Source organism: Anomaloglossus baeobatrachus, chromosome 6 (assembly GCF_048569485.1).
Source record: "Anomaloglossus baeobatrachus isolate aAnoBae1 chromosome 6, aAnoBae1.hap1, whole genome shotgun sequence".
NCBI classification, from domain to species: Eukaryota; Metazoa; Chordata; class Amphibia; order Anura; family Aromobatidae; genus Anomaloglossus; species Anomaloglossus baeobatrachus.
This window is the reverse complement of record NC_134358.1, coordinates 481,974,606-481,997,736: the sequence shown is the minus strand read 5'-3', so window position 1 is coordinate 481,997,736 and position 23,131 is coordinate 481,974,606. Positions and strand designations below refer to the sequence as shown.

At 48.1% G+C, this 23,131-nt stretch overlaps 1 protein-coding gene and 1 non-coding gene across 4 annotated transcripts in view; one reads left to right on the top strand and one right to left on the bottom strand.

Moving 5' to 3' along the window:
- The window catches only part of HDAC9 (histone deacetylase 9), a 980,770-nt gene that overhangs the window by 743,958 nt on the left and 213,681 nt on the right, over window positions 1-23,131 (bottom strand). The window lies entirely within an intron of this gene.
- On the top strand, window positions 7,505-7,631 carry LOC142244818 (U4atac minor spliceosomal RNA). Its single transcript, XR_012724679.1, has one exon. It is a non-coding gene; the product is annotated as a U4atac minor spliceosomal RNA (small nuclear RNA).

Genomic DNA, 23,131 nt, shown 5'->3' with positions numbered 1-23,131 from the left:
TTAACGTGGACGAAGGAAGCGAGTGACTCCAAGAAGGAAAAGGAGGAGGAGGAGAAAAGGAAGTATAGGTTGCTCACTTTTACTAACTGGCTACAGTCCTTTGTGGCCCTAGCCAGGGTGATTGGGGAAAAGGAGCCGGAGCGTCCCCCCCCTCCCCCCTTTTCCGGTTACATGGACTCGATCGTCGAGGCTAACTGAGGGTATGGGGGTTTAGGCTGGCTGTGATATGATGCGCAGTTCCGGCAGCGGAAGGCTCTGCGGCCTGGCATCCGGTGGGACCACAAAGATATTTCTTTGTGGATGCGGTTAATGACGGCCTCGGCCCAGCCCTTTCGAGGGGGTGCCGGGAGCCCGGGGGCGAGCGGCGAGTCCCCGGCTGGTCAGAAAAAGGGCCAGGCTGGCAATTTAATGAGGGGCAAGTGAGTTTGGGGGCGTCGTGTCGGTTACAATACGAGTGTTCCGGTTGTGGAGGCTCCCGCTCTTTGGCCAGGTGTTTCGACCAAGGTTAAGGAGAGTTGGGGGAGGGGTCTGGAAAGGGAGGCCGCCAGTGAGGGTAGAGGCGATGCGCCCCTATTTAAATAGATATCCGTATGTTCGGGCGGTGGAGCTGTTGGCGACAGGTTTTAGGGAGGGTTTCCGGATTCCGTTTGAATCCGAGGCGCCGGTGTTTCGGTAATTTGAGGTCCGCTAAAAAACATCTGGAGGTGGTAGGGGGAAAAGCTGCAGAAGGGGGTGGAGTTGTGGATGATGGCGGGCCTGTTCAAGGACCCGCCATTCTACAGCTTGAGGATTTCGCCACTTGGGGTGGTGCCCAGGAAGGAGCCGAACACCTTTTGGCTCATTCATCATTATCGTATCCGGCAGACTTGTCAGTGAACGATGGTTTTTTTCACCTGAGTTGTCTGTGGTCTGCATGTCTCATTTGACACGGCATGGGAGTCACTGCGGGAAGCCCGGCAGGGGGGCCCTGATGGCCGAGGCGGATGTGGAAGCAATTTTGGTTAATTCCGGCATCCGGAGAATTTTCAGCTTTCAGGGTGCATGTGGGATGGTGAATACTATGTGGATCGGTGCCTGCCCACGGAGTTGTTCCAGTTCATGTGTTTATTTTGCAGCGTTTAGTTCTTTTGTGGAAGTGGTATTCAGGGAAGCGGCAGTAGTCCATGCGGTGATTCACTATTTGGTTGATTTCTTTACGTTGGCCCGGTGGGCTCCTTAGTTTGTTCCTTTGTTGATATTTACGTTACAGCGGTTAGCAGGAAGCCTAGGTATTCCGTTTGCAAAGAAAAAGCGGAAGGGCCAGGGACGGCTCAGGGTTTTTCGGGCAACGGAATTGATACGGTGGCTATGGAACGCCGATTGCCGGTGGGGCAAGCTGCGTGATTTGAAGGCGTCAGTGCAGTTTTGTCTTAGGCTGGGAAGGTGCGGTTGCGACATTTGCAGTCAGTGCGTAATAAATTGAATTTTGCTTGTCGCATTATGCCGATGGGGCAAATAGTTAATAGGCGATTGGCAAGCGCAGCTACAAGGGTGACAGCTTCGGATCATTTTGTCAGAGTGACGAAGGGATGAAAGGAGATCTGCTGGTGTGGGATGCATTTCTTGACCAATACAATGGAAAGATGTTATGGATGGGCAATGGCATTGTCAAATAAACAGCTGGAATTCTTTACGGACGCTGGGGGGCCTCGGGTTTGGGGCAATTTTTCAAACACATTGGTGCGTTGAAAATGGCCACGGCTTTGAGTGAAAAAAGGGGCTTGTAAAGAATCTTGCGCTGCTGGAATTGTTTCCCATCTTAGTGGCTTTAGAGTGGAGGCCCGAATTTGGAGGCAAGAAGCTTGGCATGTATGGTGATAACATGGCGGTGGTGCATTCTAGCAATTCACTGTCGGCTGAATCACCTCCAGTAGTGGGGTATTTGAGGCAGCTATTGTTGCGTTGCTTGGCGCTCAACATTGGGGTGGTGGCGCGGTATGTGCCGGGGTTCAAAATGAGGTGGGTGATGCGCTATCTCGATTGCAGTAGCACAGGTTCCGGTGACTGTGACGGGAGCAGACGAGGATGGAGTGCTATGCCCGTAATGGCTGTGGGACCTGGTGTCGGTGTAGCATTTGAGGGACTTAGGAGATCGGTGTCCGAGGCTACTGGTTGCCGGTATCAGTCGGTGTGGCAGAAATGGGTAGAGTTGGTGAAGGCGGATTGGATGGAGCCTGGTTACACGGGAGGAACGTTGGGGGTTTTGTCGTTGATTAGTGGGGATTTTTCTGCAGGTCGGTCTGTTCGGTCATAGGTTTCAAGTTGGAGGCGTGGGCTTTCTTGTTTGAAATGCAAGGGGTCGGGACGCGACAAAGGTTTTTTCTGGAACGGCAGGCGATGAAGGGGTGTTTGAAAGGGGGCGCGGTCGCGGGTCACAAGGCGGCCTATAGCGTTCCCATTGTTGGGTCGTGTGGTGGGGTGTTTGTGGGGATATATGCTCGTTTCCTTATGAATGAGCCTTGTTCACGGTGGCCTTCGTATTGGCATTCTTTGGGCCTTTCGCATCGGAGAATTGGTTAGCCCGGCTGGGCAAGCAGGAGGCGGACTGTTGGTGGAGGGTGTGATGCTTGGGATGGATAGAGCGGAATGCTGGCTACGGTTTTCAATGACAGATCAAGTGGGCCGGGGATGCCTGGTGGTGTGGTTTGAATTTCCAGGGCACTAGCTATGCCCGGTGGTACAAGTGAAGGAGTTTTTGGAAGGTGGGGTGGTTACCCTGTTGTTTTCCTTAGGCATGGGGATGGATCCGCTTTATAGTGATTCCAGTTTATCGCAGTGCTGAAGAAGGCTTTAGTACGGGTGTGGGAGGAGACAGGGGATTGAGGGTCCCACTCCTTCCGGATTGGGGCAGCGACTGAAGCCGTTAGGTGAGGTCTGAGTGAAGAATGGTTTCGGCAGATTGGGAGATGGTGGGAAGCTTTGCGGGCGGATGGTCGCCGGGACGGTCGGCAGCTCGGAGTGGCGATGACGGAAGCCCGTCTGAAATGGCTCGGAAATTGGTCATGACCTGGGGGAGAGTTCGCCTTGAGGTGGTGTTTTTAGCTGTATTGATCGGGAACCGGATGCGTTAATTCAGCATGTGGGAGGGAATGACCTTGGAGTGAGGGTGGCGACAGAGTTGAAGAGGGATATCAGGTTTGACTTGTTGCATTTGTGGAAGGCGTTCCCTGGTATTTTGCTTGTAGGGTCCGGTATCATAGCCGGAAGCAGTGGCTTTTCGCGAGGTCGGTGGATCATATTAACAGGGCCCGGGTACAAAATTGAACCGGGCATTGGCAGGGTCGGAGCGCGAAATGGACGATTGGTGGTCCGACAGGGAGAGCTGGAGGAGTCCACCGAGCATTATTTGAGGCGAGATGGGGTTCATCTCACGGGCATAGGTTTGGATTTGTGGATGTTGGTTTTGAAGGATGGCTTAAAGCAAACAATGGGGGTGTGGAGGGCCCGGGCCAAGTAAGGTGTCACTTGGCCGGTCTGTGGCGGGGTGATAGGTCCGTTCAGAGAGGTTGGAAGTACCGACAGTCGGTTTGTTGGTATGAAGCCACTCAGGGGGAGTGGCTTCGGTTTGGATGGGAACTTGTGGGCGGAGGTCCTGCAGGTTCTGGGGAGGGGTAATTAACGATGGAACGTTATTACCCCACACCTCGGGTCGGTTGGTCACGGCCGAGGTGGTCCTCTGGGCCGGTTGGAGGTTACGGCCGGGGGATAGGAATGATGGTTTGGCCTCTCGGACGGATCTATCAGGTGTGTTTTGTGGAGAATAAGTATATATGTACAGGTTATGTGTTATCAATGGGTGGCATGTGGAGCCACGAGTTTGGGTACATATATACTGTTAAATAAAGCTGTGGCCATTCGTGCAATAAAGTCGTAGTCTGTGTCATTATTTTAGGTACAGTTGGTAAGGGAAGTGTTACATTGGAGACCCGCTTATCCCTATAGATACGTCAAGATGGGCAGTGAACCCCATAGGGGTGAATAGGCCCCATGACGATCGGGAGGGTTCAGGGTAGGAAAGGGTTAAGGTATATGGCTAGAAGGTTGTATATGGGGCTTTTGGATTGGTGGGAGAAATGGCAAAGGGGATTGGGGGATAGACTGGAAGGGGTGGGGTGTTGCAGGGGGTATAAAGGGGGATGTGCATAGGTCACTGCCTCTTTGTCCTACAAGCAATGTGTCCCACCCGCCCGCCCTGCAATAATGTAAAAAAAAAAAAACCCTTAAGTTATACGGGGGTGGAAGTATCATGATAAAAAAAAAAAATAAATAAATAAAAAAAAAAAAAAAATAAAGAGTTTTTTGTTTTTGTCACAGCGGGGTGATAGGTCCGTTCAGAGAGGTTGGAAGTACCGACAGTCGGTTTGTTGGTATGAAGCCACTCAGGGGGAGTGGCTTCGGTTTGGATGGGAACTTGTGGGCGGAGGTCCTGCAGGTTCTGGGGAGGGGTAATTAACGATGGAACGTTATTACCCCACACCTCGGGTCGGTTGGTCACGGCCGAGGTGGTCCTCTGGGCCGGTTGGAGGTTACGGCCGGGGGATAGGAATGATGGTTTGGCCTCTCGGACGGATCTATCAGGTGTGTTTTGTGGAGAATAAGTATATATGTACAGGTTATGTGTTATCAATGGGTGGCATGTGGAGCCACGAGTTTGGGTACATATATACTGTTAAATAAAGCTGTGGCCATTCGTGCAATAAAGTCGTAGTCTGTGTCATTATTTTAGGTACAGTTGGTAAGGGAAGTTTTACATTGGAGACCCGCTTATCCCTATAGATACGTCATGTAAAAATAGGGGCTGTTTATCAGTGTTTTGGATCAGATTTTCATCAGTGTTTGGTCAGTGTGTCAGTTTTTTTCTTTAGTTTTTCATCAGTGATTTCTACATATGGATAAATAAATTAGAAAGCTTCTCCTATTAGGTTGAGTTTACATGTCCAGTAACTTCCATTAGCATGGATCCTGCAGAGATCCGTTGGCAAAAAAAGTGCTGCAAATAAAATGTTTTTGTCTATTTTGAAAAAAAATATTTTTGTAGGATCTGTTTTTATCAAGGCATCACCTGTGCAATACTAAGGAAAACCTGAAAACATGACCTGTTGGGGGTCGTGAAAACTGGAATTTGAGAATCACTGGTCTAAATGAACCCTTAGATAGCTCCACTGCAACACCCCTCTGTTCCAGAAATCTAGGGGATGCACTGTTCTGCTTTGTGACCTTACTGCTCAGGGGTGACAAAGCAGATTTCAGGAGCGTAGCGATGGTGCAGCAAAGCTGCCTAAGTTTATTGTGTATTGGAGGGTGGTTGTTGTCAGAGAACATACTCTTGTCTGAACGAGCACTAAAGGTCCAGTCACACATAACGAGATTGTGAACGAGATCGCTACTACGTCACAGTTCCCGGATCGTTGCTGAGTTGTTGGTGAAATCGTATGTGAGGTGTCACACACCGACTTTAAGAACGAGCATGCGACCTGTATAACGATCTTGTAAATCATCGGGACCCTGTCACACAACAGCTGTGGTAACGATTCCGATCTCGATTAGGGGCGTAGTGAAACGCCGTGAGCCACGTAGGTGTGCATTTGCGTCGCCTTTTCCACACCCCTCCGCTCCGATTGGTGGCCAATACTGCGTTCTGATTGGGCGGGTGGGCGGACCTAAAAGGTAACTTTTGCATCGCGTCATCCTTTGCCACTTCTTTTGAGCTTTGCTTTGAGAATAGAACCTGCGACTCCACCCTGATTCATTCGTACTTTGTACCCGGTTGCTTGCTTGCTTGCTTTTCGGATCGATGCTGCATCTGCACCCAGATTCACCCCTCCTTCGTTCCCGAGTGTTTATCAGCGCCAACCAATCGGTGCAGAGGGGGCGCGGAAATGGGGACGCAACTTCACGCCTACGTGCCACACTGAAGTCCTAATCTAGGTTGTTAACGAAATCGTAGGTAGGTGTCAAACATACAGATCCATCCTTCCCAGCAGGACTCCAACAAGCCAAAAATGGCCCAGGCTGTTCAGCATCGACCAACGATTTGACAGCAGGGGGCGGATCGTTGGTACATGTCAAACATGACGAGATCGCTAGTAAAGTCGTTGTTGCGTCACAGAAACTGTGATGTAGCAACGATCTCGATCTCGTTATGTGTGAAGTGGCCTTAAAAGTGACATTCTGGCTACTGGAATTCAGGTGACCATTCCAGTTGGCATTACTATACAGCATAATCTGTTAGGGCCGTCCCACTGAGGCCATTCAGATGGCTGTTTTCCCCTTTTCTGTGGTTTTCACAAATAGAACATATGTCTAGTATACTCTATGGGGCTGTTCACATGTGTGTTTTTTAGTTGTTTTTTTTTAATGGTATCATGGATGATAGTCATCCATACAAGTCTAATCTGTCTGTGAAAATAACATCACATAGATTGCATCAGCGTGCAGTTTGTGTGCTTTCCAAGATTAACATTATAAGGGTACGCTCACACGAGCATATGAATCGGACGAGTGCAATGTGAGAAAATATCACATTGCACTCAGACCAATGTTATTCAATGAGGGAGAGCAGATGGTCAGCTTTTTTCTCATCCAGATTATAGATGAGAGAGAAATTGCAGCATGCTGTGATTGTCAGCAAGAGCCATGTCACCCACACCCATACAAATCTATGGGTGCAAGTGAAACATTGGACTACACTCAGATGACATCAGTGCAGTGCGATAATCGCATCAGCTGATAATGGAGGAGATGGGGAGATTAATCCCGCTCCTCCACAGCTGTGATACTATCACCGTATCGGATCACAGTCACATGACACTTGGTCACAATGGCAGCACAGTGGGAGCTGAAGGTTATTAGCATATCACATCCAAAGCACTCACATCCAATTCCATATGATACTGTATATTGTGTGAATGAGTCCACATGTCCAGTAATCATGCGTTAAAACTGGATCTGTATTTTGTTTGCATCAGAGTATGTGAAAATGCATCTGTTAACTAATTGCTATTTAGCCATCCATTTTTTCTTTTATTTGTAACTGATCCATTTTTTTTTTTACTGGATTTTTTTTTAATAAAAGTTGTTTTTCAAGAATAAATCTATAACGTCTGGAAAAACCGCATTGACCCAAAAATCAGAAAATTAAATAAACAGCAAAAGACAACTTGAAAAAAAGACAAATCATTTAATGCATTTGTCGCACTCACAAATCAAAAAGTGACTCAATCAGAGATATTCATACAAAAAACTGATACAATAGAATGATGAATGGGGCCCTCTGTGATCAGGGAATGTAGCGAGAGTAAAATGTCCAAAATGCTGGGTCCTCAAGGCCCCTTGTTTATGTAGATGCATGCAAATTACCTGCTGAAAAGCATTCTGGGAAGGATTTGCAAGCTGAAATCTTCTCAACTTAACTGAAAAGAGATGTGTCTATGGGGCCCTCCCGGCCATTCAAGGTCAGTATCCCACTGTCTTTGTTTTGGGGTCCAGCTACTGACCAATGAGTGTGTAATGAGATCAGTACTGCTGATACCACAAGCAACACAGAAGCATCCCTGGGGTGAAAGTTCCAGAGAGGTGCAATTTTTTAATCCTTTTTCTTCTGGTATTAAAGTTGAAGGATTAAACATCTGGTCTTATTTATGCTGTGATAATCTGATTACTGATGGTTTCAAAATACAGAATATCTGCTAATCTTACTGTTATATACTACAGTATAAATCTTACTGGTATTGTATTATTGTAAACATTACTATGTCAGAAACATTTACTTAGGCTGGGTTCACACTAAGCGACAGCGACAACGACGTCGCTGTTACGTCACCATTTTCTGTGACGTAGCAGCGACCTTGTAAGTCGCTGTTATGATCGCTGCTTAGCTGTCAAACACAGCAGCCGAAGCAGCGATCATAACGACACGCGTCGCTGTGCTGCAACATGTGCAGAGAGCAGGGAGCCGCACACACTGAGCGCTGGCTCCTTGCTCTCCTAGCTACAGTACATATCGGGTTAATTAACCCGATGTGTACAGCAGCTACATGTGCAGAGAGCCGGAGCCGGCAGCACAGGCAGCGTGAGAGCTGCGGAGGCTAGTAACTAAGGTAAATATCGGGTAACAACCTTGGTTACCCGATGTTTACCCTGGTTACAGCTTACCGCAGCTGCCAGATGCCGGCTCCTGCTCCCTGCTCGCTTCATTTCGTCACTCTCTCGCTGTCACACACAGCGATCTGTGTGTCACAGCGGGAGAGCGCCTTTGAAGAAAACGAACCAGGGCTGTGTGTAACGAGCAGCGATCTCGCAGCAGGGGCCAGATCGCTGCTCAGTGTCACACACAGCGAGATCGCTAATGAGGTCACTGTTGCGTCACCAAAACCGTACCGTAGCAGCGATTTCGGTAGCGATCTCGCTATGTGTGAAGCACCCCTTATTCACACTTCAGTACTCATAAACCAAAATCAAGATTGGATCCTACAAAGAGGAGAACTACAGGGCCCGAATCATCATTTTGACTTTTTTTATGTAACTTTTCTTTCATGTGGCATTCGCTGCTGCGTCAAATTAATAAAAATGGTAATTACGGCTCAAGTCACAAAATTTTATACAAATATACTCCGGTGACCCCACCCCTGTACCACACCAGATATATTAGCACAATTTTGCAAGATGTGTGTGTAAAAAGTCACAAAAGAAGGTCAAAGACATTTTTATTCTTACAAAATTCATGAAATGTGTGCGCCATTAGGAAGAATTTGGCAAAATTAATCAATAAATGCCACAAGATAAATGTGACTAAAGGCCCCGTTACAAGCGTCGATTTATCGTGCGATCGCACCCACCCGCACCCCAAGGTCTTCACGAAGCTGGACCTACGGGGGGCATAAAATCTAGTACGAGTCAGAGAGGGCGATGAGTGGAAGACCGCCTTCAACACCAGGGATGGTCATTACGAGTATCTCGTAATGCCCTTCAGACTCTGTCTATGTCTATGTCCCTGCCATGTTCCAAGACTTTGTGAATGACATTTTCCGGGATTTGTATCTTTCTGTGGTTGCATACCTGGATGACATCCTCATTTCTTCCCCCGATCTTACCACCCATCGGAGGGATGTCATCCGGGTACTCAAGAGGCTCCGCGCCCATTCTTTATATGCCAAACTGGAGAAGTGTGTCTTTGAGCGTGAATCCTTGCTGTTCCTGGGATATATCGTGTCCAGTCAGGGGTTAGCAATGGATTCGGGGAAGTTGGAGACAGTAATGAACTAGCCTGAGCCCCGCTCGCTGAAGGCGATCCAGCGATTCTTGGGGTTCATCAATTATTATCGCCAGTTCATTCCCAATTTCTCAACGGTGGCAGCACCCATCATTGCCCTTACCCGTAAGGGCGCTAATCCCAAAACGTGGACACAGGAGACGGTAGAGGCTTTTCACGCTCTTAAAACCCACTTCTCCAGAGCTCCCATCCTCCATCGTCCAGATGTCTCCAAACCGTTCCTACTGGAGGTAGACGCCTCTTCGGTCGGTGCAGGCGCAGTCCTGTATCAGAAAAACGAATGAGGATGGAAGCATCCGTGCTTCTTTTTCTCAAAAACCTTCTCGCCGGCCGAGAGGAACTACTCCATAGGTTATGGGGAGCTACTGGCGATGAAACTAGCCTTTCAGGAGTGGCGGCATCTCCTGGAGGGTGCAAAACATCCGTTTGAATTTTTTTCTGACCATAAAAACCTCACATACCTCCAGACAGCACAACGCCTCAACCCAAGGCAGGCTCGTTGGTCTCTGTTCTTCTCCCGGGTCCGCTTTATTATCCGCCACCTGGCCGGTGAGAAAAACGTACGGGCCGATGCCTTGTCACGTTGTATGGTCGTTCTGGAGGAAGAAGAAGAGGAGCCCTGTCTTATATTACCCCCAGACAGCTTGAGGAGGGTCACCCCCACTTCTCTTGACCAGGTGCCACCTGGCAAGACCCTCATTCCTCCTGAGCTACGGAACGAGGTGCTATTGTGGGCCCATGCCTCCAAGGTTGGGGGTCACTTCGGGGTCAAGAGGACCATAGACCTAGTGGCCAGGCATTATTGGTGGCCGAGATTTGCCCAGGACATACAGGAGTATGTGGGAGCTTGTATGTCATGTGCGCGTAATAAGCCATCCCGGCAGAGACCTGTGGGTCTTCTTCACCCACTGCCGGTAGCGGATCGTCCCTGGGAAGTGGTGGGGATGGACTTTCTGGTAGATCTGCCCAAGTCATTAAGGCACAGGGTCGTGTGGGTCATCACGGATCACTTCTCTAAGATGGTTCACTTGGTACCTCTCCCGCGACTCCCGACGTCATGTGTCCTCGCTACCTTGTTCATTCGGCATGTATTTAGGCTGCATGGCATGCCTGACAAGGTGGTGAGTGACCGGGGTCCCAAATTCGCGTCTCGCTTCTGGAGGGAACTCTGTAAGCTCTTGCAGATAGAGCTTAACATCTCCTCCGCATACCATCCCGAGACCAATGGACTGATGGAGAGGACCAATCAGACCCTGGTAACCTACCTCCGCCACTTCATCTCCATGCACCACGACAACTGGGCTAACCTCCTTCCTTGGGCCGAATTTGCCATCAATAATGCGGTCCATGAGTCCTCTGGTCAGACCCGTTCCTACTTAATAACGGACAACATCCCAGGATCCCGGTTCCGATGCCCATTACGTCACCCAATCCTAGAGTGGAGGATTGGGCGACCGAGGGCCCGGGAGATCTGGGATAACACCCAGGAGGCCCTTAAAATGGCCAAAGACCGGATTGTGACGACGGCTGATGTGCAACCGCCGCCCTGCACCATCTTTCGCCCCTGATGACCTAGTGTGGCTGTCCTCTAAAAATATCACCCTACGGGTAGAGGCAGCCAAGTTCGCTCCTAGGTACTTGGGGCCATTTAAAGTCTTAGAGCAGGTAAACCCGGTGGCATACCGACTCCAGCTCCCTCCATGCTGGTCTAAAGCAATACCTTTCATGTGTCTCTTCTGAAACCCGTACGACTTAATAAGTTCTCGGGGTCCCTACCGGCCCAATCCGGCTCCTCGTCCGATGACCCTGAGGTAAAGGAGCTTGTAGGGACAAAAGTCATACGGGGCAGGAGGTACTACCTCGTGGAGTGGGCCGATCGTGGCCCAGAGCATAGGTCCTGGGAATTGGAGGATCATATCCGCACCCCGGGTTTGGTAGCGGCCTTCCAGCACAGGCAGGAGGGGGGCCCTAGACAGGGGGGTAATGTTACACCTTTGTGGTCTCCCCTGTTGCAAGGAATGATTTGGTCTCCTATGCCTTGCCTGCCACGAGGCCTCCTGCTCAGCAGCGCCAAAGGTCTAGGAGACTACGCAATGTGCAGAGGATAGCTGCTCAGGGAAGCAGCAAGAGTCTCGTTATCCCTGCATATTGTGAAACCTCGGATCCTGCTTCTATGTCCCAGAGGCGGAGGATGCGCATGTGCACCACGTGGCATGTTTTGATTCGCCCACTGACGTCACAACGGCTTGATGACGCGCCCCAAGCCGATTGCTTTGACATCAGTGAGGCTGATGACGTGGTGAACTCTGACTGGCCAGGCTGGGACGTCGTGGACCCTGATTGGGCCAAATCAGTCGTCACTGCCTCGCCCCCCGCCTTTGGATGGAGCTGCACCTCCTTAAAAGCTCAGCTTGCCAATATGGCGGCACGCAGCCATTCTCTATTGTTGGATGTCTGGCAGCGTGCTGCTATGCCACTGTTCAGGCATTTTGTCTATCTGTGGGCTTTGCCCTTACTGCCCAGGCAGTACCTCATTTGCAGGCCATGTTCCTGCCCTCGGGACTCCCTCGGACTCACCTTATTGTTGACAGCACATGTGCATGGGCACCGCTGTGGTACCCTCGTGCCACGTCTCCGTGCCTTCCGCTTGGGCACACGTGTGTGGGCACCACTGTGCTTCATCGTGCAACAAGTACACCGAGCTGTAAGCCCCGTTCCATACAACCCTCACGGGTTAGGGGCGAGCCGGTGTATGCAGATCGCCTGTGACATAGCAGACGATCGTCAGCAGCAACCCGCTCACTCTTCAACCGTAGCAGCGGTCCCCTACACCACACAGTGGACCTTGACCGGCGGAAGCTGTCTCTATAGCATCTTGGCACGCTTCCCCGGGTCCCCCGCATAACACACTGTCTTTCAGGCTACTTTCACACATCAGTTTTCTGCATTCAGGCACAATCCTTTTTTTTCCTGATTCAACGGATCCGGCAAAAAATTTAAAACCTGTATCCACCGGATCCGTTTTTTAACGAATCCGTTATGCCAGATGCGTAAAAAAACTGATCCGTTGGATCCGTTTTGCATCCGTTTTTGCATCCGCTTTGTCAGTTTTTTTGTTGGATCTGTTTTTTTTTCAAAACATTGGAGCATGCGCAGATTACAAAAACGGATCCGGCAGCCGCATCTGTTTTTTGCTGCATTGCGGCAGATCCGGCGTCCATAGGCTTCCATTGTAAAACACGCAGTATCACGCCAGATCCGGCGCGATGCGGTTTTTTTGCCGGACAAAGAAACGTTACAAGATATGTTGCCTCCGGCCGCCGCTTTGATTAATTTTGCCGCAACCGGAAAAAAAACGGATGTAATGCAAAGCCATCAGGCACAATCCGGTAACAATGCAAATCTTTGGGGATAAAACAGATGCGGTACCGGATCCGTTTTTACCCGTTTTTTCTGGATTGTGCCTGATGGAAAAAACCTGATGTGTGAAAGTAGCCTTAGGCTGTGTGCACACGTTGCATTTTTTACCGCGGAAACGCTGCGTTAGAACCGCAGCGTTTCAGTGGCAAATTGCATGCGTTCAGCTTTCCCAGCAAAGTGTATGAGAAAGCCGAAAAATCAGTGCACACGCTGCGTTTCTAAACTCAGCGTTTTGGATGCCAAAAATCGGTGCGGAAAGAAAAGCAGCATGTCACTTCTTTTGTGCGGTTTAGCTGCGTTCTCTCCCCCATTGAATCGATGATGTGGGTCAGAACGCAGCTACACCGCAGTTCGCTGCTTTTTTTGTTGCGGTCCGCGGGCTTTGTCGGCATGCCAGAACGCAGGCATTTACCTGAAGTGAGGTCAAGAGGTTTCCTGTTGACCTCACTTCCTGGCAAAGTCCTGGAAAGCCCCCGGTGTCGCCAAAGTGCCCGCCCCGACCCCCGACCCCTCCCGAAAATCCAACATGGCCGCGCACACAGTAGCGCACCGGCCGCAACCTACTCCTATGATTTAAGTCGCATGTGCCTTGAGACATGCGGCAGAAAAATGCCCCCAGGCCCTGCCAGGTCTCCCCCTATTCCGCCCGGTATTCCCCCTTACCTGTCCGGTCGCAGCGCTGATCCCCCGCGGCCCCCTCCTCCTTCACAGCAGACGCCGGAAAGTACGGTCACATGAGCAGAGCAGCTGACAGCCAGCACTGTGTTCAGAGAGCTGTGCTAGCTGCTCGCACTCTGCAGCTGTGACCCGGGGAGAGTGGGTGCAGATTTTTGGCACCCACTCTCCTCAAATGGAGGGTCTGCCCTCCTAGAAAATGGGGGATACGTTCCCTGAACGTGCCCCCATATTCTAGAAGGTCCAGAGCCGACGGGGGACGTCCAAATGGATTTCTGCGGACCCATTTTTTTTCAAATTTTTTGATTAAATGGTGAACGAGGGAATGATTTGGGGAGTGTTTTTTCTAATAAAAAATGTTTTGGCATTTTTTTTCCTTTTGTTTACTGTCAATTAGTTATGTCTGGTATCTGATAGACGCCGTGACATCACTAATTGCTGGGCTTGATGCCAGGTGACATTACACATCTGGTATCAACCCCATTTGTTACCCCCGTTTGCCAACGCACCAGGGCGCGGGATGAGTTGGGGCGAAGCGCCAGGATTGGCGCATCTAATGGATGCGCCACTTCTGGGGCGGCTGCGGCCTGCTATTTTTAGGCTGGGAAGAGTCCAATAACCATGGCTCTTCCCATCCTGAGAATACCAGACCCCAGCTGTCAGCTTCACCTTGGCTGGTGATCTAATTTGGGGGGGACCCCACGTTATTTTTTTTTAATTCTTTATTTATAAATAAAAAAAAGCCTGGGGGGCCCTCCAAATTGATCACCAGACAAGATGAAGCTGCCAGCTGTGGTTTGCAGGCTACAGCTGTCTGCTTTACCCTGACTGGCTATCAAAAATAGGGGGGACCCCACGCCATTTTTTTCATTGTTTTTTTTTTTTTTTGGATAAATACTAAGCTAGGCACCCTTTAGTGCCACATGAAAGGTACTAAAGGTGCCAGCTTAGAATATGCAGGCGGGGGTGGGACGTTATATATATTTGACATCCATTCATCCATTGACGCTTTTTTGGCTGTGTGCCCACAATTAGGGTTTGCAGCGTTATGGGTGCTGAGTGTTTTCCCTGCGTCCATAACGCTGCGTTGTGCAGTAGAAGCACAGTGGAAGGATTTTTAGAAATCTCGTGCCCACTGTGCTTCTTTTCTCCGCAGCATAAACTGACCGGTGGCGTGGCTTCCCGAGCCTCAGCATGTCAATTTATGCTGTGGAGACGAGAGTGCTCTCTGCAGGTAGAATAGAGCTAAAGTCCACAGCAGCCTGAAATCGTGGGCATGGCCAGCTGCGTTCTCCCGTGGACAACATTCACATCTCTCCAGGAAGGCTGACTGAAGGCTGTGTACTAGATGCTGTGTCGCTGGATCACGCCGTGTCGCTGGATCACGGCCACATAGCCTAAAAGTGAGAATATTGTTGCTACAGCAACATTTTGGGTGAAGTAGCTGATGATTCAAAATGCTTAATATACTCCTGAATAAAATCCTTGAGGGATGCAGATTCCAAAATGGGGTCACTTGTGGGGGTTTTCTGACGTATAGGTGCCCAAGGGGCCCTGCTAATGTGACATGGTGCGCGAAGTTTATTTCAACTTTTCCAAAATTCAGATGGTGCTCCTTCCATTCCAAGCCCTTCCATTTATCCAAACAGAATGTGGAGAAGGAAATGACATCACCGGTTTTTTTTTCCAAAGTTCTGTGTTCAACCAACTTTATTAACACTGACAAGTCTTTAAAAATGCACCTAAAAAAACGCATGAAAAACGCATGAAAAATGCATGAAAAACGCATGAAAAATGCATGAAAAATGCATGAAAAACGCATGCGTTTTCGATGCTTTTTACTCAAAAAAGCATTGTTTACAATTCTCCCCTCTGCCAGAGGGTGCGTTTTTTTCCGCGCTGAAAAAAAGCAACGTGTGCACATAACCTTATCTTTTTTCTGCCTCTGTTTTTGTGACCTTTTAGTGGAAAAAAATTTGCACATTTTGAAAAACATCTAAAAAAATAAATTTTTCTAAAACATATATTAAATGACTCCAGAAAGGGGGGACTAGAGTGGAGCTGCGACAAATATGCTGAGATTTTATTTTAATAAAAGTTGCCTCTTGTGAATCGGTATAAAACATTTAGAAAAGCCGTATTGACGTAAAAATCAGAAAACTGAATAAACAACAAAAGACAACTTGAAACAAGAAGCAAATCATTTAATGAATTTGTTGAAAATCAAAAAGTCACTGAATCACAGGTATTCACACAAAAACCTGATACAATACAAGGATGAATCGGGCCCTCCTCCATGATCAGGAAATGTAGTGAGGGTAAAATGACCAAAATGTTGGGTCCTCAGGGATACTTGTTTATGTAAATATATGCAAATTTGCTGAATTCCTTTGCTGAAAATTTCTGGACTTCCATTTTTTTGTTAACAAAGTTAGATTTAGTGTTTTAGATTAGAATAAAACATGTGAGCTTCTTCGCACTGTGATAATATGATTATGAATGATTATCTAGTAATCTTTTTGCTATATGTTTCAGTGTATCTCTTACCAGTATTGTATTATTGCAAACTTTACTATATCAGAAACATTTACTTATTCACATGTCAGTATTTATAAACCAAAATCAGAAATGGATCTGTTACGGGAGCTGCCTGATAGTAAGTAGCCTCAGGCTATCAGGCAGTCAGGGTCCACTGTGCAAGGAACCTGCTGCTGAATATGGCAGAGGATAGAGGGAACTTGTACCACAGAAGCAGTTTTGACACTGTTGCGTCACAGTGGCACTAAGGCCAAAGGCAGCGTACACTGTTATATTCACAGTGACTACCGTATTAGCAGAAACGCAAATGAGGGATATGCTACACAATTTATGGTGACTACAAAAGTAACCAAAAAGGGCGTAGTAGAGTCTGTTAACAGCACAGGACTCTAAAATCGTACGGTTACTAACCGTAACCGCACACCAGTGACTAGTACTTCTGTTAAATCACAGAGGAATATATGTGTGCTAACACGAGTGGCTCCGCTGTCACACAGAGAGGGCAATGTTATGTCTCTGTTAATGGTCACAGAGACAAGGGAGAAGGTCACTTGTGCAAGAGCACAGGTATACACTTAATGTTCGCTAGCTAACCGCTAGATACGAGCAGCAAAGTTCCCTAAGCAAGGAGCTGTAGTGGAACTACAAGTCACAGCACGGCCTGTCCTAAACCCGCTCCACTAATGTGCGAGGATACGGACAGCAGCTATGCTGCAGAGCACTGTGACACTATCCTACCGATAGCGCTCACCTACTTGTGTCAGTAACAGTTTAGAGAAGCAACATGCATGGAGCATCTACTCCATGCAAGCACCAAGACGACTGAACGCTGAACAACGTGTGTCAGGACTTTTTATAGACTCTGTGCCTCCTCCAAGATGGAGGATTACACAGCCAATCAGCTTCAGGAACGTCAGCAATGACGTCACCTGCCAAATTGGCAAGCAGAGCGTCATAGACATGTGACACCGCATCAGCGGTGACGTCACCCGCGACCAATCTGCGTTCTCCACGTGGCGCACATGCGCAGATCGTACCTGCGTCCAAATTAGATCGCGCATGCGCAATAGCGCATTTGCTAGACTTAGTGTCTAGCGCTACTGCGATCTGAGACCAACAGGACGCTGTAACAGAGCACCAGAGGAGGGCAAAGGAGAACGCGAATTATCAGAAATAGAACTCGTAACAGGATCTTACAAAGAGTTAAACTATAGGGTCCGAATCATCATTTGTACTTTGTCCAGTATACTCCATGGGGTTGCTCATGTGTGTTTTATAGTTTATTGTAATTGTATCATGGATGATAGTCATCCATACAAGTCTAATATGTCTGTGAAAATCACATCACACAGATGACATCAGAGTATAGTTTGTGTGTTGTGCAAGATTAACATTGTAAGGGTACACTCACACGAGTATATGAATCGGACGAGTGCAATGTGAGAAAATCTCGCATTACCGTTGGACCAATGTTATTCAATGAGGTCAGCTTTTCTCTCATCCAAATTTTGGATGAAAGAAAAGTTGCAGCATGCTCTGATTGTCAGCGAGAGCCGTGTCACCCGCATCCATACAAGTCTATGGGTGTGAGTGCAACATCAGACTGCACTCGGATGACATCCGGGTGCAGTGTGCTAATTGCATCAGCTGACAATGGAAGAGATGGGGAGATTAATCTCTCCCACGCCTCCACAGCTGTGATCCTGACACTTGGCTGATGCTTCCAGTACAGCCGTAGCTGAAGGTCATTAGCATATCACATCTGATGCACTCGCGTCATATGATCCTGTGAATCCAGCCTTTAGACTGAGTTCACATGTTCAGTGATCATGAGTTAAAACTGATATATTTTGAGGAAAAAATATTTTTGCAGGATCTGTTTTTTGCATGTTTGCATCGGAGTGTGTGAAAATGGATCGCTACTTCCAATAGGTGGTGCTGCGCTAGAGCTTGTCTCCTGTCCTTGAGAGATAATTTGAATATTTTGCAGAGGGGTGTGGCAGCTATAAGTCCCCTTACTTCACTGGCAGCTAGACTGGCTTGCAAAGTCTCCATAAGGCCTCTTCTCCACTAGCGTTTTTTTAAATCACAGCGATACTCAGCTCAAAATGTGAGTCGAGTATCCTGCGTGTGATCTGCGTGTGATATGCGTACAGAGTGTGTTTTTTTTCCTCACATAGCATCCGTATGACATGTGAGCGTCATGCGAGTGCTATGTGAGTTTTTAGGTAAGCAGCGTAGGACTGGCTACGGGAGAAATCTCAGGGGGCACTCCTCAACAATGTGCTGGATAGTTTGATGATCTGCTCCACAGTCACAGGTCGGAGAGTCATATTTTCCCCACTTATACATAAAATCTGCACAGACGCCAAAGTTTGTTCTGATACGATTTAGAGTAACCCATGTTTTCCTTGGTAGATTGAAGCCTGGTGGAGGGTTTTGTAAATTAGGGAACATTTGGGGATCACCTTCTACTACATTGACCCAAAGTTCTCGCCATTTCTCCTCTAAATTGAAGTTATATGTAAAGGATTGTTAAAAGTCCACATTTAACTTTTAGGATCGCTACTTCGAATAGGTGGCGCTGCGCTAGAGTTTGTCTCCTGTCCTGGAGAGATAATTTGAATATTTTTCAGAGGGGCGTGGCAGCTATAAGTCCCCTTACTTCACTGGCAGCCAGACTGGCTTGCAAAGTCTCCATAAGGAGAATAGTGTGCCCCTGTGGTCCCCACAAAGCTTCTCATGAGCCAGATTAGACACCAGAAAAACCTAAAGAAAAAACTCCTAAAAGCGATATTTATTGTATTTAAATTTAAAAATGCTCTAGAAGACAGAGCATAATAACTCTTAATCTGTCAAAAAACACTGGTCAAGTGAGGTGAATAACAGGACAAAAGAGATTCAAACCAGAGTGAACAAAATGAGGGAAACTATTGTCTCAACACTCAGGGTAGGGTTCTAGGTAGCATAAAACAGAGGATTTTTTGGTTTTTACTAGATGGAATGCCCTCTGATTCTAGAAGATGTAGAGAGGGGGATAGTCTAACCCTCTCTTTTACCTGCCTACCAGCGGAGGTGCACCATAAAGTATTGGGTACCCCCCGTTCCTCGTCGGCTATCCCTATTCTGTCCCTTAAACCCGCAAGTCGCAGGAGCACCCACCACCAAGAATGAAAGGTGCAAATATAGTCATAAGGTCATTATCATAATCTGGTTACCTAGGCAACTAGGCAACCCTGATGCAGCTTATCCTTTATAGTAAATAGGAAAAAACAAGAAAGATGATGCTTGTTAGTGTATTTGCATCAGATTTGGAAATCCATAATTATTGACTAAAAATTGGTCATAATGAATATGATAGCTAAATCATTAACTGTGCACAGGTACATTCCTGCACAGTTATGCAGATGACATTTGGTAATGATATACCAGTGATATTAATTATTGGCAAAAATCCCAGCAGGGAACTTATCTGCTAGGATCACTGTAGCAAATCCTAATCCCGACGCGTTTCCCCCCTAAATTTTTCTTCTAGGGGTTCATCAGGGGAAGAAAAGAGGATTTCATCATATCCAGATAGTAGTAATGCCAATTTTCTTTCTTACTTAGTTTGGCTTTCCTGGTAATATTAGACCGACATCGATAGTCTTCAGTAATGGGCAAGACGTATAGTATGTATTACCCACTAGTGCTGAGGTATAATGACCCCCAATCCACCGGATAGAAGCACCAGATTAGACACCCCATACTTTGCACTGATGAGGGGCAAGCACCCTGAAACACCGTATCTGCAAATTGTGATTCTGATCTGGCATATATATCCTAGTTATATGTAAAGGATTGTTAAAAATCCACATTTAACTTTTAGGATCGCTACTTCCAATAGGTGGCGCTGCGCTAGAGTTTGTCTCCTGTCCTGGAGAGATAATTTTAATATTTTGCAGAGGGGCGTGGCAGCTATAAGTCCCCTTACTTCACTGGCAGCCAGACTGGCTTGCAAAGTCTGCATAAGGAGAATAGTGTTCCCCCGTGGTCCCCACAAAGCTTCTCATGAGCCAGATCAGACACCCTATACTTTGAACTGAGGAGGGGCAAGCACCCCGAAACACTGTGTCTGCAAATTGGGATTCTGATCTGGCTTATATATCCTAGTTATATGTAAAGGATTGTTAAAAATCCACATTTAACTTTTAGGATCACTACTTTCAATAGGTGGCGCTGCGCTAGAGTTTGTCTCCTGTCCTGGAGAGATAATTTGAATACTTTGCAGAGGGGCGTGGCAGCATTAAATCCCCTTACTTCACTGGCAGCCAGACTGGCTTGCAAAGTCTCCATAAGGAGAATAATGTTCCCCCGTGGTCCCCACAAAGCTTCTTATGAACCAGATCAGACACCCCATACTTTACACTGATGAGGAGCAAGCACCCCGAAACACTGTGTCTGCAAATTGTGATTCTGATCTGACATATATATCCTAGTTAGGCTAGTTTCACACTTGCATTGGACATGATCCGTAGCATTGCGTTGTGTGACGGATGCAACGGATGCTACGGATCATACAAAATACCGCAATCCGTTATAGGTTTTTTTTCCTTGACTTTACACATCTGAGCATGAGCAGTTGTGTAAAGACGGATGCGTTAACGGAATCCGCCACCATAGGCGTCCATTATAAAAACAACGGACGCTGACGGAATCCTGCAGGTTGAGGTTTTTTGAAGTGCAGAAAACCGCTACATGCAGCGTTCCATCCGCCCGACGGTCACTGATGGTCAGCATCAAAACAACTGATGCGCCGCGTGGCGGATGCAATGCAAGACCATCCGTTGCTATCCGTAGCTAGTAGAAGTCTATGAGGAATATAACGGTTTCCTGCAACGGTTACCGTAATTCCTCAAGGCTGCGGATAGCAACGGAAGCCGTCCAATGCAAGTGTGAAAGTAGCCTTTTATGTAAAGGATTGTTAAAAATCCACATTTAACTTTTAGGATCGCTACTTCCAATAGGTGGCGCTGCGCTAGAGTTTGTCTCCTGTCCTGGAGAGATAATTTTAATATTTTGCAGAGGGGCGTGGCAGCTATAAGTCCCCTTACTTCACTGGCAGCCAGACTGGCTTGCAAAGTCTGCATAAGGAGAACAGTGTTCCCCCGTGGTCCCCACAAAGCTTCTCATGAGCCAGATCAGACACCCTATACTTTGAACTGAGGAGGGGCAAGCACCCCGAAACACTGTGTCTGCAAATTGGGATTCTGATCTGGCTTATATATCCTAGTTATATGTAAAGGATTGTTAAAAATCCACATTTAACTTTTAGGATCGCTACTTTCAATAGGTGGCGCTGCGCTAGAGTTTGTCTCCTGTCCTGGAGAGATAATTTGAATACTTTGCAGAGGGGCGTGGCAGCTTTAAATCCCCTTACTTCACTGGCAGCCAGACTGGCTTGCAAAGTCTCCATAAGGAGAATAATGTTCCCCCGTGGTCCCCACAAAGCTTCTTATGAACCAGATCAGACACCCCATACTTTACACTGATGAGGAGCAAGCACCCCGAAACACTGTGTCTGCAAATTGTGATTCTGATCTGACATATATATCCTAGTTAGGCTAGTTTCACACTTGCATTGGACATGATCCGTAGCATTGCGTTGTGTGACGGATGCAAAGGATGCTACGGATCATACAAAATACCGCAATCCGTTATAGGTTTTTTTTCCTTGACTTTACACATCTGAGCATGAGCAGTTGTGTAAAGATGGATGCGTTAACGGAATCCGCCACCATAGGCGTCCATAATAAAAACAACGGACGCTGACGGAATCCTGCAGGTTGAGGTTTTTTGAAGTGCAGAAAACCGCTACATGCAGCGTTCCATCCGCCTGATGGTCAGCATCAAAACAACTGATGCGCCGCGTGGCGGATGCAATGCAAGACCATCCGTTGCTATCCGTAGCTAGTAGAAGTCTATGAGGAATATAACGGTTTCCTGCAACGGTTACCGTAATTCCTCAAGGCTGCGGATAGCAACGGAAGCCGTCCAATGCAAGTGTGAAAGTAGCCTTTTATGTAAAGGACTAGAAGGTGGCCCGATTCTACGCATCGGGTATTCTAGAATTTACGTATTGTGTAGTTCATGTATGATTTTTGTTATATATATATATATATATATATATATATATATAGATGTTGTTGTCTGTAGTTACCAAGTGTTTGTGTAGGCGCTGTACATGTTCTGGGTGTTGTCTGGGTGTGACGGGGGGTGATAGCGGTGTTGTATGTGTGTTGCGTGTGTTGCGTTGTTTGTGGAGCGCTGTGTGTCTGTAGCGTTGTGTGTGTGTTGCGCGGTTTGTGTGTGTGTGGTGTATTTTGGGGGGAGGTATGTTTTGAGCAATGTGTGTGTTGTGCGGTATGTGCGTATATTTGTGTGTGCCGCGGTGTTTGTGTGTTGGGTGTTGTGTGTGTGCAGCGTTGTCTGTGTGTGTGGGTGTCTGTGTAGGGCAGTTGTTTGTGGTTCCCAGTGTGTGTGTGTGTGTGTGGTGTGTTGTGCAGTGCGCGCGCGTGTGTGTGTGTGTGTGTGTGCATCAGCCTCTCTTCTCTCAGCCTACCTCTCCCAGCCTCCCTCCTCCCAGCCTCCCTCAGCATCAGCCTCCCTGTCCCAGCCTCCCCAGCATCAGCCTCCGCCAGCATCAGCCTCTCTCCTTCCAGCCTCCTCCAGCATCAGCCTCCCTCTCCCAGCCTTCCCCAGGATCAGCCTCTCTCCTCCCAGCCTCCGTCCTCCCAGCTTTCCCCAGCATCAGCTTTCCCCTCCCAGCCTCCCTCAGCATCAGCCTTCCCCAGCATCAGCCTCTCTCCTCCCAGCCTCAGCCTCTCTCCTTCCAGCCTCCCCCAGCATCAGCCTCTCTCCTTCCAGCTTCCCTCAGCATCAGCCTCCCCTTCCCAGCCTTCCCCAGGATCAGCCTCTCTCCTCCCAGCCTCCTTCCTCCCAGCCTCCCTCAGCATCAGCCTTCTGCTCCCAGTCTCCCCCAGCATCAGCCTCCCCATGCATCAGCCTCCACCAGCATCAGCCTCTCTCCTTCCAGCCTCCCCCAGCATCAGCCTCCCCTTCCCAGCCTTCCCCAGGATCAGCCTCTCTCCTCCCAGCCTCCTTCCTCCCAGCCTCCCTCTCCCAGCCTCCCTCAGCATCAGCCTTCCG